The 15,061-nt window shown below is 35.4% G+C and overlaps 1 protein-coding gene across 2 annotated transcripts in view; it reads right to left on the minus strand.

Annotated features, from left to right (window-relative positions):
* LOC149069120 (uncharacterized) overlaps positions 1-15,061 on the minus strand; it is a 150,487-nt gene that overhangs the window by 42,459 nt on the left and 92,967 nt on the right. Inside the window, exon 1 of one of the 2 annotated variants that reach the window (XM_089250978.1) lies at positions 3,265-4,033. The exons of the other annotated variant lie outside the window; for it this stretch is intronic. The gene's annotated coding sequence lies outside the window, so the exon portion shown is untranslated. Of the gene's footprint in view, positions 1-3,264; positions 4,034-15,061 lie in introns of those variants that run through there. 2 annotated transcript variants of the gene reach the window in all.

The following is a 15,061-nucleotide window of genomic DNA, read 5'->3' on the forward strand; positions in this document are numbered from 1 at the left end:
AGCAACAGGTTCACGCAATATCTTAGTATAAATGTAGCAGAGATTTCAAGAATCAGTTCTTGCAAAACAAATTTTCATTGTGTTATTAATTTCAATTACTTAAATTTTTTATTAATTATAAATGATATTTTTAGCTATCTCTGTATGCAAGCTCTCAAAAAAAAAAAAAAAAAAAAACAACTTACGTACACAATATTCGCTGAATTTTTCACGTATGCCTCATAGAACTCGATTTGATTAGTATGCTAATTAATCCTTTATCAAAACTTGGAAAATGCTAGAAATTATCAGAGAACTGACATGTATATCAATACTTCTTCTAACTTCAACAATACCTTCCAGATGACAAATCCCATTACATTGCTTTCTATGGTTTATTTCTTTTCAATGCTTCTCAGAATACCATGGGTATTGTTGCATGGTATTCTATAAATTCAGTAATAATAAATATTTCCCATGCCTGAATAATTAAATACATATTTTAAATAAAATGCATCTCAATACATCGCACCCAATACGATCATTCCAATGTGCTAAAAAACATCTCTCTCCTATCTCATTTACAAATACTAATTCCATAGTAATGTGACCAGAGAACTAAAAAAAAAATGATAATAATTTTCAATTTGGATAGTCAACTAATTGATGAAGTTGAATTTAAGGGCAAAAATATTTATATAATCTCTTTTGATTTGGATAATTTTAAGGAAAATGTACGAAATAATATAAAAACTCATATTCTTATTTCTTTACAATATTTTACGATTATTTTTCAAGTGATATCGTTCGTGATATTTTATTCCGGAATCTCAAAAATGATACTTTTTTATTACTTAATTTTTATAAGCTACAATTTTACGTCACAATTTTTTTTTCACTTAAAATATTCAAGCATTCAAAGTAAAACAAAATAAGCAAAATACTGTAATTTCAAAAGTAATTATTTTGAGAAACTTTTATAATCTTTTCTTTTCTATCTTTCAAACCCTATAAGCAGCCTCCACAAAAGAATAATTAGAATCATCACAAATGATTTTATGAAACCAGCAATACAACTTTATCAAGGACTCTATATAAATACTAACTCTACGTCAATTATATTTCTATAAATCTATCCTCCTCCTTTTTAACTGGCAATTTTCATTACCTCTAATTACATCTCGATCTTCAAAGGGACTAAATAATATGTAGGCAAACTCACTACTGTTGGTTCATAAAATACTTTTGAAGAAACATTTGATTTATCTCATCCCAAAATTCTACAGTACATTCCATATGAAAAATCACTCACAATACTAATTTATCGTACTTTAACAAACATATCAAACACTATTTATTCTTATTTGAAGGTATTGAAAATTTGTTTTAGTGCTCTTCTGTTGTGAGAGTCTAATAGTTGAATTTATTTACATGCTGCATCTTGTTGTGTTTTTTTTTTCTAACTTACAAAATGTTAAGATTTCATTTGATGTAACATGAGAATTTGTTTCTAAGTTGCACTCTCCTTCCTGCTGCCATAAATTTTTCTACTTATACAGTATTACAGTGAAATCTTGATACAACGATACTCGATACAACGATGAATCCCTCTTCGAAGATATTTTTTCAAATCTTGTTTGTCAAACCGAAAGATACGCAGGCCACATCCAATATTCAACTCCTCTCGATGCAATGATACCCTTTACTACGATGAATCCCTCTATAACGATATTTTTAGAAACTTTTTGAAAAACAGCCACAACGATATTTTTTTTATATTTTGCTCAAATTCGTCTTGAATTTTATTTTAACTTCACTTTTTGTTTTCGTTCTTTTGAAGCCGTCTAATAACATCGGAAATTTTCACCACAGAATCGCGTGATTCGCGCAGCAAAATTCAATTTTACTCCTCCAAATTTTCTTGAAGGGTAAAAAATACTGCTTAATTTTTTCCCCTGAAACAAATACCCTCTTTTTTACAAAACTTAAAGTAAATATTTGTAGAAGAATGAAATCACTCTTCTCAAAATTTTTTTTTTTTCGGATAACACTGGCGCTGAGGAAGCCACTGCTATCACTACTTTCTGTGCAAGACATAAAAGTGCAATGAAATAAACAACTTTACGGGGAATCCATCGTACCGAATTTTTATTAATAAATCAATCAATTGAAATTTCTCACGGCGTATAAATGTACATTTTGTGGTGGTACCAACAACACTGATTTAAAAGAGATGCCAACAGTGGCATAAATTTAATGGCATGAGATGATAATGCCACCTCTCGATATAACGATAATCCCTATACAACGATTTTTTTTCTGTGGTCCGCAGAGTAACGTTGTATCGAGGTTTCGCCGTATATATCTATAATTTTATCCATTCATTATTTTGTTGTCCTTACTAGTTTTTTTTTATCAGCATTTACCAGAATGTGTCTGTTTTTACCCCGTGGTAAATTTTTTTCCTCCCTTTTTTTCTAATATTTTTTTTGTATTTGTTTTGAATAAACTTTCGAAAAATTCTTGAATCTTAAATAAACGGCAAGTAATATATAATCGTTATTATCATTATACTTCATGATGACATCATATTCAATTATATGTGTTCAGGAATGTCCCACATTAGTGTTATGATGATTTATCGCAAATGAAGCTAATTTTTCATTATCGAATGTAATAATCCTCATTTTTCTCTATATTTAAAGAACTATTTTATATATGTTATTTGAAAAAAGTCAAAAAATATTATTTAAAGAAAACGTTTCTAGAAAAACTTTTACTTATCCCTTCACTTAAGAAGTTTTTCAAAATAAGGAAGTTTTTCCTTGTTTCTAAGAAATTTACAAAATATTTCCTAAGAAAAAAATTTCAATTTTTTTTTCGCATATTCAAATTTTGATTGAAATTTTTTTGAGAAAATGAAAATTTTAAAGGAATTTTTTTTAATAACAATTATATCATTAATATAATAAATAAATAAATATATATATATACATACATAATTAATCATTATATACTTGCATATAATGTTTACAGAGTACTTAGGACACATTTATTCCTTTTGCTCAAAAAATTTCCAATTTTTCAAAACATATTTCAATAACAAAAAATTCTAATGTTTTCTAAAGTTCCCAAAAACATTCTAATTTATGATTATTACTCATAAAATAATTTCGAATATATCTAATTTTTTTTTTTCTGAATACAAAGTACTGATGATAGTTACAATAATAAAGAAGTATCGACAGGTTTAGTAAAACGCCAAAAAAAAAATAACGAACTTACCCTGAAGGTATCTTGAGGAATTGAATCACAAATTCTTATTCTTTATAATAATTATAAATATTACTGTTCTCTAAGAGTTTTATCACTTTCAGAAGTTCACGAAGGTATTACCAGGTCAGAGGTAAATACCACGGCAGAACGGTATCTCAGTCACACCTTCCTCAGGAATCGAACCGAAAAATCCCTAACTCTTTCGGTATTTAAAACAATTCAGCTGGATGTTGCTACCATCATGTCCTGTGATGGAATTTCACAGAATCCTCGATTTGTCAAATACTATCATCGTTGATAACGAAGGGCATGAAGCGTCAATGTGTCGTCCATGGCACATCCACACCGCACAAGGCGAACGGATTGAGAAGTCTTATCTAACCCGATGTCTACTCAAGGCAAAGGCAAGAAAGGCACAAACACAACCACCTCGTGCAAGAGTTGAGATGTCGAATCTGAAAGAGGTAACGAAAGTAAAGGGATTTCCCAAGGGCCCTGGGTTATTTTTTTCTGGAGCAATAGGGTAAAAACCTCAGGAACACGCACACACACAGAAGTCCAAAAAATGAATGGGGGGGGGGGGGTTGTGGAGAGGGGGGGGGGCCTAGAAAATTCATGTGTAAAGAAATGAGAATGTACCATGGTTGCAAAAAAAAAAAATATCCATATCTCCACACAGACACAAATATACGCACGTGGAGAAAGGTTTTTGCACTCCATGGGCCCTTCCACACGGTCAGCAGGTGCCAGAACGTTCAGGATTGGTCTGTTCAAAAATGGAGCATTGCGCAGTATAACATCCTTATTGCGCATCTCTGGTATATCCATCCAATAACATAGAACCAAGAACCCGTGGGGTGATGGGGAGCCAAAAAAAAAGTAGGAAAAAAAATAAGCCCCCACCCCAGAATTTGGAGGCAAAAAAAAAAAAATAGCGTATTTTTTTGGGGGTCAACGGGATTTCGGAACCCGCACTAGATGAAAGAAGCTGATGCATCCTTCAAACACTCTATCCTGGTTTTCTTCTGGTTCCTATATGTATTAAGGGGGAGGTTACACACAGCTTGGTTCTCTAAAAAAAAAAAGAGTCAACCCAGGGCAGTGAACCATCAGGGGTTTGGCCTTCTCCCTCTCTCTCTCCGTGGGGTAGGGGCAACTAACCTCTGAGTGAGGGGCATAAAAAAAAAATATGGTATAATAGAGCCAAAAAAAAAAAGGTTTAGCCCCCCCCCCCCCCGACCCCTCAATGGTGAGGTTCAACGTTCTCGGCGTGGCCATGGCCGCATTTCCAGAGATCCGTGGGACTACACGATATTAAGCATTTCTCTAGAAAAACCCCCTGGAAACCTGGAGAACGGAAAGACTCTCTTTTTCCTTCCTATATGTAAGAAATTTACAAGGAGTTTGGTGTGGTTGACGACAGGGGAAAAAAAAAGTGAAAGCTGTACTTGGGTATCAATGACCCCCAGGGGACCATATGCGAGAAGATAACCTAGTTTTTCTTACGGTAGACAACACATATGTGGTGTGATCAGAGCGGAAGTTCTGGAATATTTCGCGTGGACTTTTTCTTACTTTTTTTTGCTTTTTCTCTCTAGCAGTACATAAATTCTTGGGAAGATCGGTGATGGTAAGAAACACTTGTACAGAATGGATACGGAAGGTGCATAGGTATATATACGAGGGCACGGTTTCCGGACAGACATTTCGCTAAGACGCCAAGGAAACGGAATACTAGGTGGGTATCTTTGGATCAAGGATATGAACGACTGCGTGTGAGTTTTGTAAACCTTTTTTGGTGATTTCCGGGAGGATGGGATTCATCGAACTTGTACCATGACCTTTCGAATTGGACCATTTTAAGTCTTCAACCGAATTATTGTCTTTGGTAGATGTGGGGGGGGGGGGGGAATTTCACCCTTGTGGAAATGGTGTTAAGTCGAGGTCACACTTGTGTCCACCCTGGCCCAATACGTTCTAAGGTTGGTCATGGGCGAGTAGAGTGGCCACTCCACTATGGGCAATGTTCTTTGGGGGCTGGATAAACCGCAAAACACCCAGGCTCTGCCGCAAGAAGCATCATAAGCACTTCTGCCCTCAGGGGGTACTCCGGCATCCCCAGAAAAACCAGAATTTATTGATATATCAAAGATTATACATAGGGCATCGTAATGAAAATTATGTAAATCGAAGAATAAAATGAATCAACAGATGTTGGATGCTGGAATGTATCGGAAGACTGTCGAAGAGAACGAGCAGGACCTTCCAACCCCCACCTCAAGTCGAGAAGGAGCCATCTTCTTTCCCCTTCTTTCAATCCGTCTAACTACACATTGGTCGAATAATGCCAACAGACACAACACGAGGATTGTTCTACAAGCACATATTCGCCAAAGAATATTGGGCTAGTATATGTGTATACATATAGTGTGTAGCCAGCCCATGCCGCTGGTGCTTCATTGCAGCAGGGAGAGAGAAATTCTGGAAGAAAATGTTTGCGAATGACTATTGGATCAGTCTGGACATGATTGTGGCCCTAGCTTTAGGCATTCAACCACGTGAGCCGGGGTTGTGGTCAGTTCGCCAGACGTCAAACATCCTCGTGGAGTCCAATCTATTACCAGTAAAATGGAGTCCCTCTGCCCCAGAATGATCGAAAACATTGAAGAGTACATGGCATGATCAAAATGCTATTCAAGCTTCAAATATGAAATTCCCAATATACTCTCCGCAAGTTCAATGTCTGAATCTGATTTCAAATAGCGCCACTCTTATCAAATACTGTCCACTGCAACCATAACTCTTCGAAGAAATACACAATGATATGCTAGAGCCAATAGCTACTTAAAGCCGGATCCCCACTCCGCAGCGCTACGCAGCTTCAACCGAAGGAAAAACAGGTTTTGCGCAGCTCAGAATCGCGCATCGTGGCTGGCGTGGACGGACCCGGCTTAAAACAACAGCCGATTCAGAACTAATGCCTAAATAGTGAGAAAGTTAATGACATGGGAGTTCATCATCGCCCTCCACCCTCAGAAAAATGTCTCGTGAGGGCCCCCTGTACAACAGCAAAAAAAAAAAAAATAGATGCAGAGGTTGGTAACCAACTGGCGGACGTCATACGTACGGAGCGAGTGAAAAAAAAAAATAGGGCTACAATTTTTTTCACTATTTTTTCCCCCTTTCACATAGAATAAGGAGGGACGTTGATGGTTTTTTTTTCTATCCCTACCCTATCGCCCGACCCTAGGCCCTTGGAGTGGGGCACTAGGGTGAACGACCCGAAAAAAAAAATCCCTTTTCAACAATGCCCTCTATGTACTACTATACCACCTACAATATATGGCATTGGTATAAACAACTTCTGGCAAACAAACACATCCCCTAGTTCCACTGCGTAATTAATTTCCACTGATTATAATCAGCGTTTGCATTTTAATTACTAATTGATAATTTTCATTTTTTTTATTACGTAATTTAAATAGGAAATTTTCAGTTACTTTGACAAAATTACTAATTTTGAACTCAGATCCCTATTGAGAGGAAATGTGGTAACTATATCATTCGGCACACAACCATTCGGTGCCTGCATTGGATCACGGCAATAAACTGCATGCATAGTGATTTGACATTTGTAAAATTGATGAACGTGGAATCACTTCATCCTAATTTATACTCTTTGACACTTTTAAGGCGTTTTGGACATTTCTACTTGACAGTCCAAAGAACCTAGAGTTGTTAGAGTTGTACCACTAGCGCATTCTTAGAGACAGTTTAGTTGGCAAGGCAATTAAAATTGCTTTAAGGATTGAAAGTATCTCACGGATTGAACTCTCGTTAAGGAAGAATAGATGGGGGAATCCCTTGCCTTTTTTTTCAAATTTCCAGATGGATTCTGGTAATCCATCCGAAAGTAGGTAATTTGTGTGAATCCAATTTGGAGGGGTCAATCTAATAGCGTCCTGTAATTGAAGCCCTTGAAAAATTTCCACCACGACCTTATCCTTAGAGAAAGGCTTAATTGTCGAGGCAAATAAAATTGCTTTAAGGACTAAAAAGAAGGCTTGAGGACTGGAATCGCATTACTTACGAGGAGGTGGTACATTCTGTGATTTCTTTCATATTTTTGGCTAGATTATTGAAAGCCATCCAAGGTAGGTCCTTTGTGCGAGCGGTCAGTCTGACTTGGATTATATCTTTAGTGAATGAATCTCTGGAAAAATATCCACTACGACTCCATTTTTAGCTTAGAGATACGTTGAAAAAGTTTAGTTAGTGATTCCATTGGAATTTCTTTGAGGATTAAAGGAAAAGAATTACATAATTCTTATCCTTTCCTTCTTCCTCCGTTGAGGACGACAAGGTGGTACATCCCTTACGTTAGTTTAAATTTCGGATAGATTCTAGTGCTATCTACGTAGGTCATTTGTGCGAATCCAATCTGGAGAGGTTAATCTGACTTGAACCTTAGCGATTAAAGCTGTTGAAAAATGTCCACCACCATCACTTCATCCTTAGAGAAAGCTTAGCTGGTGAGGCAATTAATACTTCTTTAAGGACTAAAAAATATTCAAAGATCGGACTCTCATTAAGGAAAAGGAAGTGATGAATCCCTTGCCTTGTTTCAAATTTCCAGATGGATCCTGATAAGTTATCCAAAGTAGATCATTTATGCGCATCCGCTTTGGAACGGTGAATCTAATTTGGATTATGTCCTTTGTGCTAGAAACTCTTGAAAAATTGCCACCATCACTTCATCCTTAGAGAAAGCTTAGTCGATGAAGGCAATTAAAATTTCTTTAAGAACCAAAATAAGCTATTTTAGCTTACGCATTAGATTTAACGAGAGTCCAATCCTTAAGGACTGAAAATGGCTTTCAAGGATTGGACTCTCGTCGAGGAGATAATGAAACCCTTGCCTTCTTTCAAATTTCTGGATGGATTCAGGTAACTCATCTAAGGTAGGTCATTTGTCAGAATCCCTGTCCTTGTCGATTAAGGCATCCAGCTAATAGCTCTCAAAAAATTTAGCACCAAAATGCAAGATTTTCCTCAGTAGATCCCAAAATCCACATCCACCTTGGCTCCATTTTTTTTCTCGCCCTTTCATCCCCGTGGGTCTCATACGCAACCCATTTCTATACCCTTTTCTCAACGTACCTAATTTTTTTTTTATGTATAAATTTCTTCCATATATACCCTGTACATTTACCCCGACCGTTAAACTCTACCCCTGGAGGAAAGAATGGGATAAAAAAAAAGGATTTTTCTGGAGTTAAAGGAGGTAGGTACCGTGATTTTGACCGCTTTTTTTTCACACACACACACACTTGCCGCAATACTGTGCCAACCCGATCCTCAGTACAGTTCTCGCTCTGTATTTTTTTTGTAGGTTTTTTTTAGGTAGAAAACGTAACCAGTATACCCCCTACTCTCTTACGTCTTATAGAATATTATTTTTTTTATCTCAGCCCGTGGGGTCGGGGTACAACGAACTCCAGGGTCTGTACCAAAAAAAAAATCAGATGGAATATTTTTTTTTCTTCTTCCACCGTATACTGCTGGTACCCTATCCAGCTGACATCCGTTACACATAGGGAGGGAACACCCCAGGGTTAGTCCCGTGTATGGGGCTAAAAAAAAAAAATCCGAGAAAAAAATCGTGTTTTTAATCACTTTTCATTGACACCTGGGTGAGACCTCAGTACCTCAAAGTCCTCCTGTTCCCATCAACATATTCTTTTTCTATGTAGAAATCTAATGAAAATAGCGCCAATTCTTCTTCGTCATCCCTTGTACCCTCCCTGTTATAACGGCCACGTGGTTGAAAGGAAAAGACAAATGTACAGTTTTGTCCTAGAGAGTATGTATTATGCGCATACGCGTGGCTGGGGTCAGATGTACAGGTGAAATTTTGTATATGTATCGCGCCTGGGCCTCTGATATAGGCCTCCCCCATATGCTGGAGCGAAATTTTTTGGTTGTATGGACGGATGAAGGGGGGGGGGGCCATCGTACTTTACATGAGGCACATTAGCAGATGGTTTTATTTTGATAAAATGTGGTGAAATGGTTCTTGACCTTTATTTTTTTCAGTGGACTTGGGGGCCAACATCGATCCAGGGATCGAAAGTGAACCAAGAAACCAGTAACAAAGGATGAATTCTTCACAAAAATTTTGTATGAGATTATATCAATGGTGTATTTGCGTACGTTGAGCAACGGACTTGATCTCCATTTCGTGTGTTGGGTATTCTGAATCGAATTGGGCGCCCCATATTTATTGTACTATCCGAAAGGGTTTTTTGACCTGCAGTGCTTCGAAGTCATTGAAAATCCATTGCTAATAGATTTGGTGGGATGGTATTGTTGAGAATTCCCTTATTGGGTTTCATCCTGGTACGTAGATGCTTTATGAATCGATTTGGTGCCGACATCGTTACAAAATGCAATACTTAGTGCAATATGATCCCATGCTTCGAATTCTTCAGACTCGTTTCGGTGCCGATTTTGTACAGGAATGAGCCTTTTGATCAAATTATGATCCTGGGATGTACAAATGCTCCAAATTCTTCAGAAATCGATTTAGTGGCAATTCCTTTGAAAGGATATGAAGGCGTTTCCTTATTTCAATATAGTCAGTCATATTATGCGAATATTTCTACGTTCTTCTGAAATTGATTTTGTCGCCGATTTCGTTTTAGGAATGTGTCTTCTGGTTCCATCATGATCCAGAGATGCAAAGCCTTCGAATTCACTTGAATCAATTTGTCGCCAATTTTGTTCAGAGATGTGTCTTCTGTTTTCATTTTGATCCTCCTGTGAAAATGCTTTGAATTCTTTACAAATCGATTTGGTGCCGATATTGTTAAAAACTGTGTTTACTTCTTACAGTGTGATCCTGGTGTGCAAATGTTTAGAAATCGATTTGGTGCTGATTTTGTTCAGGAATGTGCCTTCTGATCGAATTCAGGAATGTGCCTTCTGATCGAATTATGATCCTGGAATGCAAGCGCTTCGAATTTCTTAGAAATCAATTCGTTGTCTACTTCGTTAATAAATGTGTTTTCTTATTGCAATTAAGGTTTCTCAATTGATTTGGTGCCAGTTTCGTTGAGGAATGATAGAGAATATCTTCAATCACATTATGATCCTAGGAAGAATTGAAAAATCTACTTGGTGCCAATTTCGTTTAGGAATGTATCTTTCGTCATATTATGGTGACAAATCTTGGGATGCGATTGCTTCGATTTCATTGTAAATTGATTTGGTGTCTATTTCTTTGAGAAATGTGTCTTTTAATAGAATCATGATCCTGAGTTTTGCAAACGCTTCAAGTTTATAAGAAATATATTTAGTGTCTATTTCGTTGATAAATGTACTTCTTTACTGTAACTAAGGTCCAAACCGATTCGGTGCCGTTAAGAGGTATGTCTTCTAATCGCATTATAATAATGGGACACATTTTCTTAAAATTCTTTAAGGATCAATTCGGTGCCGATTTTGTTCAGAAATGTGTTGCTTCCATCGTATTATGATAGTGGAGTGAAATTTCTACGAATTCTTTATAAATAGATTTGGTGTCGAGATTTCATTGAGAAATGTGCCTTCTGCTTGCATTACGATCCTGTGGAACGCAAATTCCTCGAAATCTTCAAGAATCGATTTGGTGCCGATTTTGTTCGAATGTGTCTCTTTTATCACATTATGATCCTGGGACACAAATTCTTCGAATTCTTTAATCGCTTTGGTTCCGAACATCGTTGAACAAATTCGTTTCTAATAGCAATGTGATCCTGGTATGGGAACACTTCGATTCTTTCAATAATTGATTTGGTGCCGTTTACAAGGTAAGGTGAAATCCATATGAATGGGCATTTTTGGAATCAAATTGGGATGAGACCAAATACCTTTGTTGTGTTTAATTTCAAAACCTTGATTCAGAATTTTGTTCTGTTCTCAATTAGTGCTGTTGCGTATTTTCTCAATTTCTTTTCGGCATTTTTAGAAACATCCGACTGGCAAAATAAATTGTTCTTTCAATTAATTTCCACACACAAGTATGCTGTGTATTTTGTTGGATTGCCGAAATTGATTGCGTAAGAAACGGTCCCAAATTACAAATCTCCAAAAGAAAATTCGTATCAGTTTAAATTGGCCGGTTTCGTGGAAAGGATTTGATTTTAGACTGGTTTCGTTGGAAATTATTTTATGGGAACCAAATTTTTTAAATAAAAATTGGTTTAGATTCGAACTGTGACGTTGATTTTTTTTGAAGGTAGGTGAAAGAGACAGCCGTTATTTGCATATATAGGCAGCTGAAATTAAGCTGTATGTGGGGTTTTTGCCCTCATTTTGGATAATGAGAGAGGGGGAGGAGGAGCCAATTTTTTTGGGTATTTTTTTTTTTTTTTTTGCACCCGTGGGTCATACAGGCTCCATTCCCTTACCGACGGGACAGCTGTTAGTCGCGTGGAGGCGAGGATACTGTGGGTACCATTTTTTTTTTTTTGTGGGGTGTGTTCCATGCCCGACCCCTCGGGCTCTGACGTCACCAACAGAGTTAGTGACGTCACAATTTTTTTCTGGAGGTTCGATGAGCCGTGGGGGGTAGGGGATTTTTTTTTGAGGTATTATTATGTACATATCATTGTTGAACGAACGGTGTAGGTGGGTAAGAATTAAAAAAAAAAGGTGCCAAAAAATGACAGCGGCCTATCTAGAAAAAAAAAAAAATATTTTTTTTGGAAGGTTTACGGTGAGGTTACCAAGTAAAAAAGCTAATGTCACCGTGACCCCAAAGGGCAAAAATGCAGAAATATAACTTTTGTACGTAATAGAGTTATTATATTATAACTGAAGTTATTATAACGGGTGTCATCTGGAGTTCAAACAAATGTCAAGTTATCTTAGGGTCAGGGTCACAAAAAATGTATTTTACGATTCCATTGCCATCAAAGAATCATACGCACATGACGAAACAAATAGGTCGCACGAATAAAGTTTGTGTTGCATATAATATTCTGAAAAACTTTCTTTCTCCGTGTGACACATATATTCCTTTCAATACCTAATAATTCAAGGACATGCTCATTGCAGTGGCAGTGAAGTCTAAATCAGTGATCCATGGATCCATCTATTAAACATTCGATTCTGTTTTTTGCTTTAAAGTACAGGGAATTAAAGAAGAACAATACTCACCATGAGAATATTGGATGGCCAAATTCCTGCCCAATGACTGGGGCTGGGAATGGATTAAAATTTTTAACTCGTTAATCAAAATTTTTTAATCGATTAATCGAATTTTAATCGAATATGTTTTATGACCATATAATATTAATAGATGCTATAAAAATATAATTCATTCATTTCACTCACCTATTCGGTAGATGTAAAGAAATATAGGGATAAGTCAAGAAGTTGAAGCTGCCGCTTCAAGCAATTTTATACGCTGAACATATTAATTGCCATATTTGTAATTTCTTCATTTGGATCTTGTCGTTTTAATGGTTACTTTTGGTTATTATTCACAGATTTTGAAACTACTTTGGATTGTATTTTTTCTTGTTTTCCTAGAAACTTTTCTTGAATGGTAGATGTGGAAAGATGAGCTTCCAAGAATACGAAAAACTATTGTTCATAGTGGAGACAATAAATTTTAGTGTTATCTTCTAAAACTCTAATCAAATTCAATTTGAAATTGAAATCATCACTTTTCGTTGAATCGAATTTGATATTGATTTAAATCTTTTTTAATATAGTCACTTATCCAAAATGTTCTGTATAGAGCATGACTTAAAAGACATGTAATCGATTTTTCCAAACAAATCAAGTTAATTCACAAACTTGTAATAAAAGTTTTAATCGAATTGATCGAGTCAATTAACTCAACTACAATTTTTAACTGATATTAGCAATTGATCGATTAACCAGCCCGATTAATCAACCAGACTAAGTAATGACCGATAGTGGTCATAAATATTTTATGAAGGAAGTCGTTAGCTCTATTATATTGGTTGTATAATGCAAAAAAAGGCTATAAAATTTACTGTTATGTAATCAAATAATTTCAAATCATTCTCATGATTAAAAATGTAATACAGTCAAACAGTCATGTTTAATTTGGATTCTAAAGTCATTGGAACAAAAAAAAATTATCCAATTAATCTATCCTGGATCTGTAAAATGAGTATAGATTGAGACAATCCTCAGCATTCACATGAGGTAACAATTATCAATTATTAACATTTTACCCTCAGTTACGAAACTATTTTCCAAACTTTAATAATTTATAGTCATAATCCATCTTAGCTGCTATTCCACTGTTCTGGGATCAGCATCACTACAGAACTTCTTGACCATGTTCAAAGCCTGATTTACGGAAACAGTTCATGATCATCTATTATGTAACTGTTTTCCAAATTTTGCTTACCATTCTCATGCTATCAAGTTTCTCCATGCTATCCATTCTCATTACTTTCACTGACGTATTAAACAATCTGAACTTGCCAATGCTTCCCATACTCTCAATGGCACCAAAAAGATTAAAATTTTTCATGCATCTTGATCCCATAGGTTGAAAAGCACACTCGTAGAATGCGACGAAGAATTAAGTGGTATACTCATACACACGCGGTCTCGATGCACTCCAGCTGCAAAATGTTAACATGGGAATTAAACTATCAAAAAAAGAGAGGAAAAAAACCGAATTTTTCCTCAAACTTTTATTGGTGTTTTGAAATATGTTGTCTAACAATTTGATCGAGAAAAGCGAAGTCTGGCTTGTTCAAGAATTTTTCCAAAACTAAATTTGTTCTTACATAAATCATGATTTTTTCCCTACAACTTCGAATAACCCAAATAATTAGAAAAAACTTCGAATCAAACAAGAAATTTTTTTATTAAATTTGATACAAAGCTCAAAGGGAGTTCGTAAAAGCTGGCATTATCCAAAATTCGAATTAACCAAGTTCTACTGTATTTCATTTCTTATTTTCCATATATTTTCATTTCTTATTTTCCATATATTTCATTTCTTATTTTCCATATATTTCATTTCTTATTTTCCATATATTTCATTTCTTTTATGTATTTTCATTTCTTTTATGTATTTTCATTTCTTTTATGTATTTTCATTTCTTTTATGTATTTTCATTTCTTTTATGTATTTTCATTTCTTTTATGTATTTTCATTTCTTTTATGTATTTTCATTTCTTTTATGTATTTTCATTTCTTTCATGTATTTTCATTTCTTCTTCATGTATTTTCATTTCTTCTTCATGTATTTTCATTTCTTCTTCATGTATTTTCGTTTCTGTCCAGATATTGCAATGCAAGCAAGTCCTTCTTTTGTTCATATGTATTCTTATCACATTTCTGTGGTTTCTACTATCGTCATTACAAGATGTCATCAATAGACTGAGTTTTTCCTGGTCGATATACTGTGTACTGAATCAAGTTTTTATTTTATGTATACCTATAGTTTAACTCGCTTAGATAGTTATATACCATAATTTAATTCTGGAATTTAACGATCCTACTCTATAATTTCTGTATTTTAAATTTAGTAAAGCATCTTCGTAGCTTTCGCCTCCTTGTCCAATGTACTTTCTTTGAACATACTTTTCCTTCCAACTACTGCGTTTCCAATTATTTCATGTATATGTCATTGGAAAATTTCAGTGATTTCTTCCGTATTCCATCGTAAATACATTTCTTTATACTGCCTCTCCAGGCCCCTTCCATTTCACATACAAACTTCCATTTATTTTCCTTCCGTGCTTCCTCATTCATACAAGTTCCAGC

This window comes from Pholcus phalangioides, unplaced genomic scaffold (assembly GCF_987345545.1).
Source record: "Pholcus phalangioides strain wild (caught in Gottingen) unplaced genomic scaffold, Ppha-v1.0 ptg000024l_1, whole genome shotgun sequence".
Classification (NCBI taxonomy): domain Eukaryota; kingdom Metazoa; phylum Arthropoda; class Arachnida; order Araneae; family Pholcidae; genus Pholcus; species Pholcus phalangioides.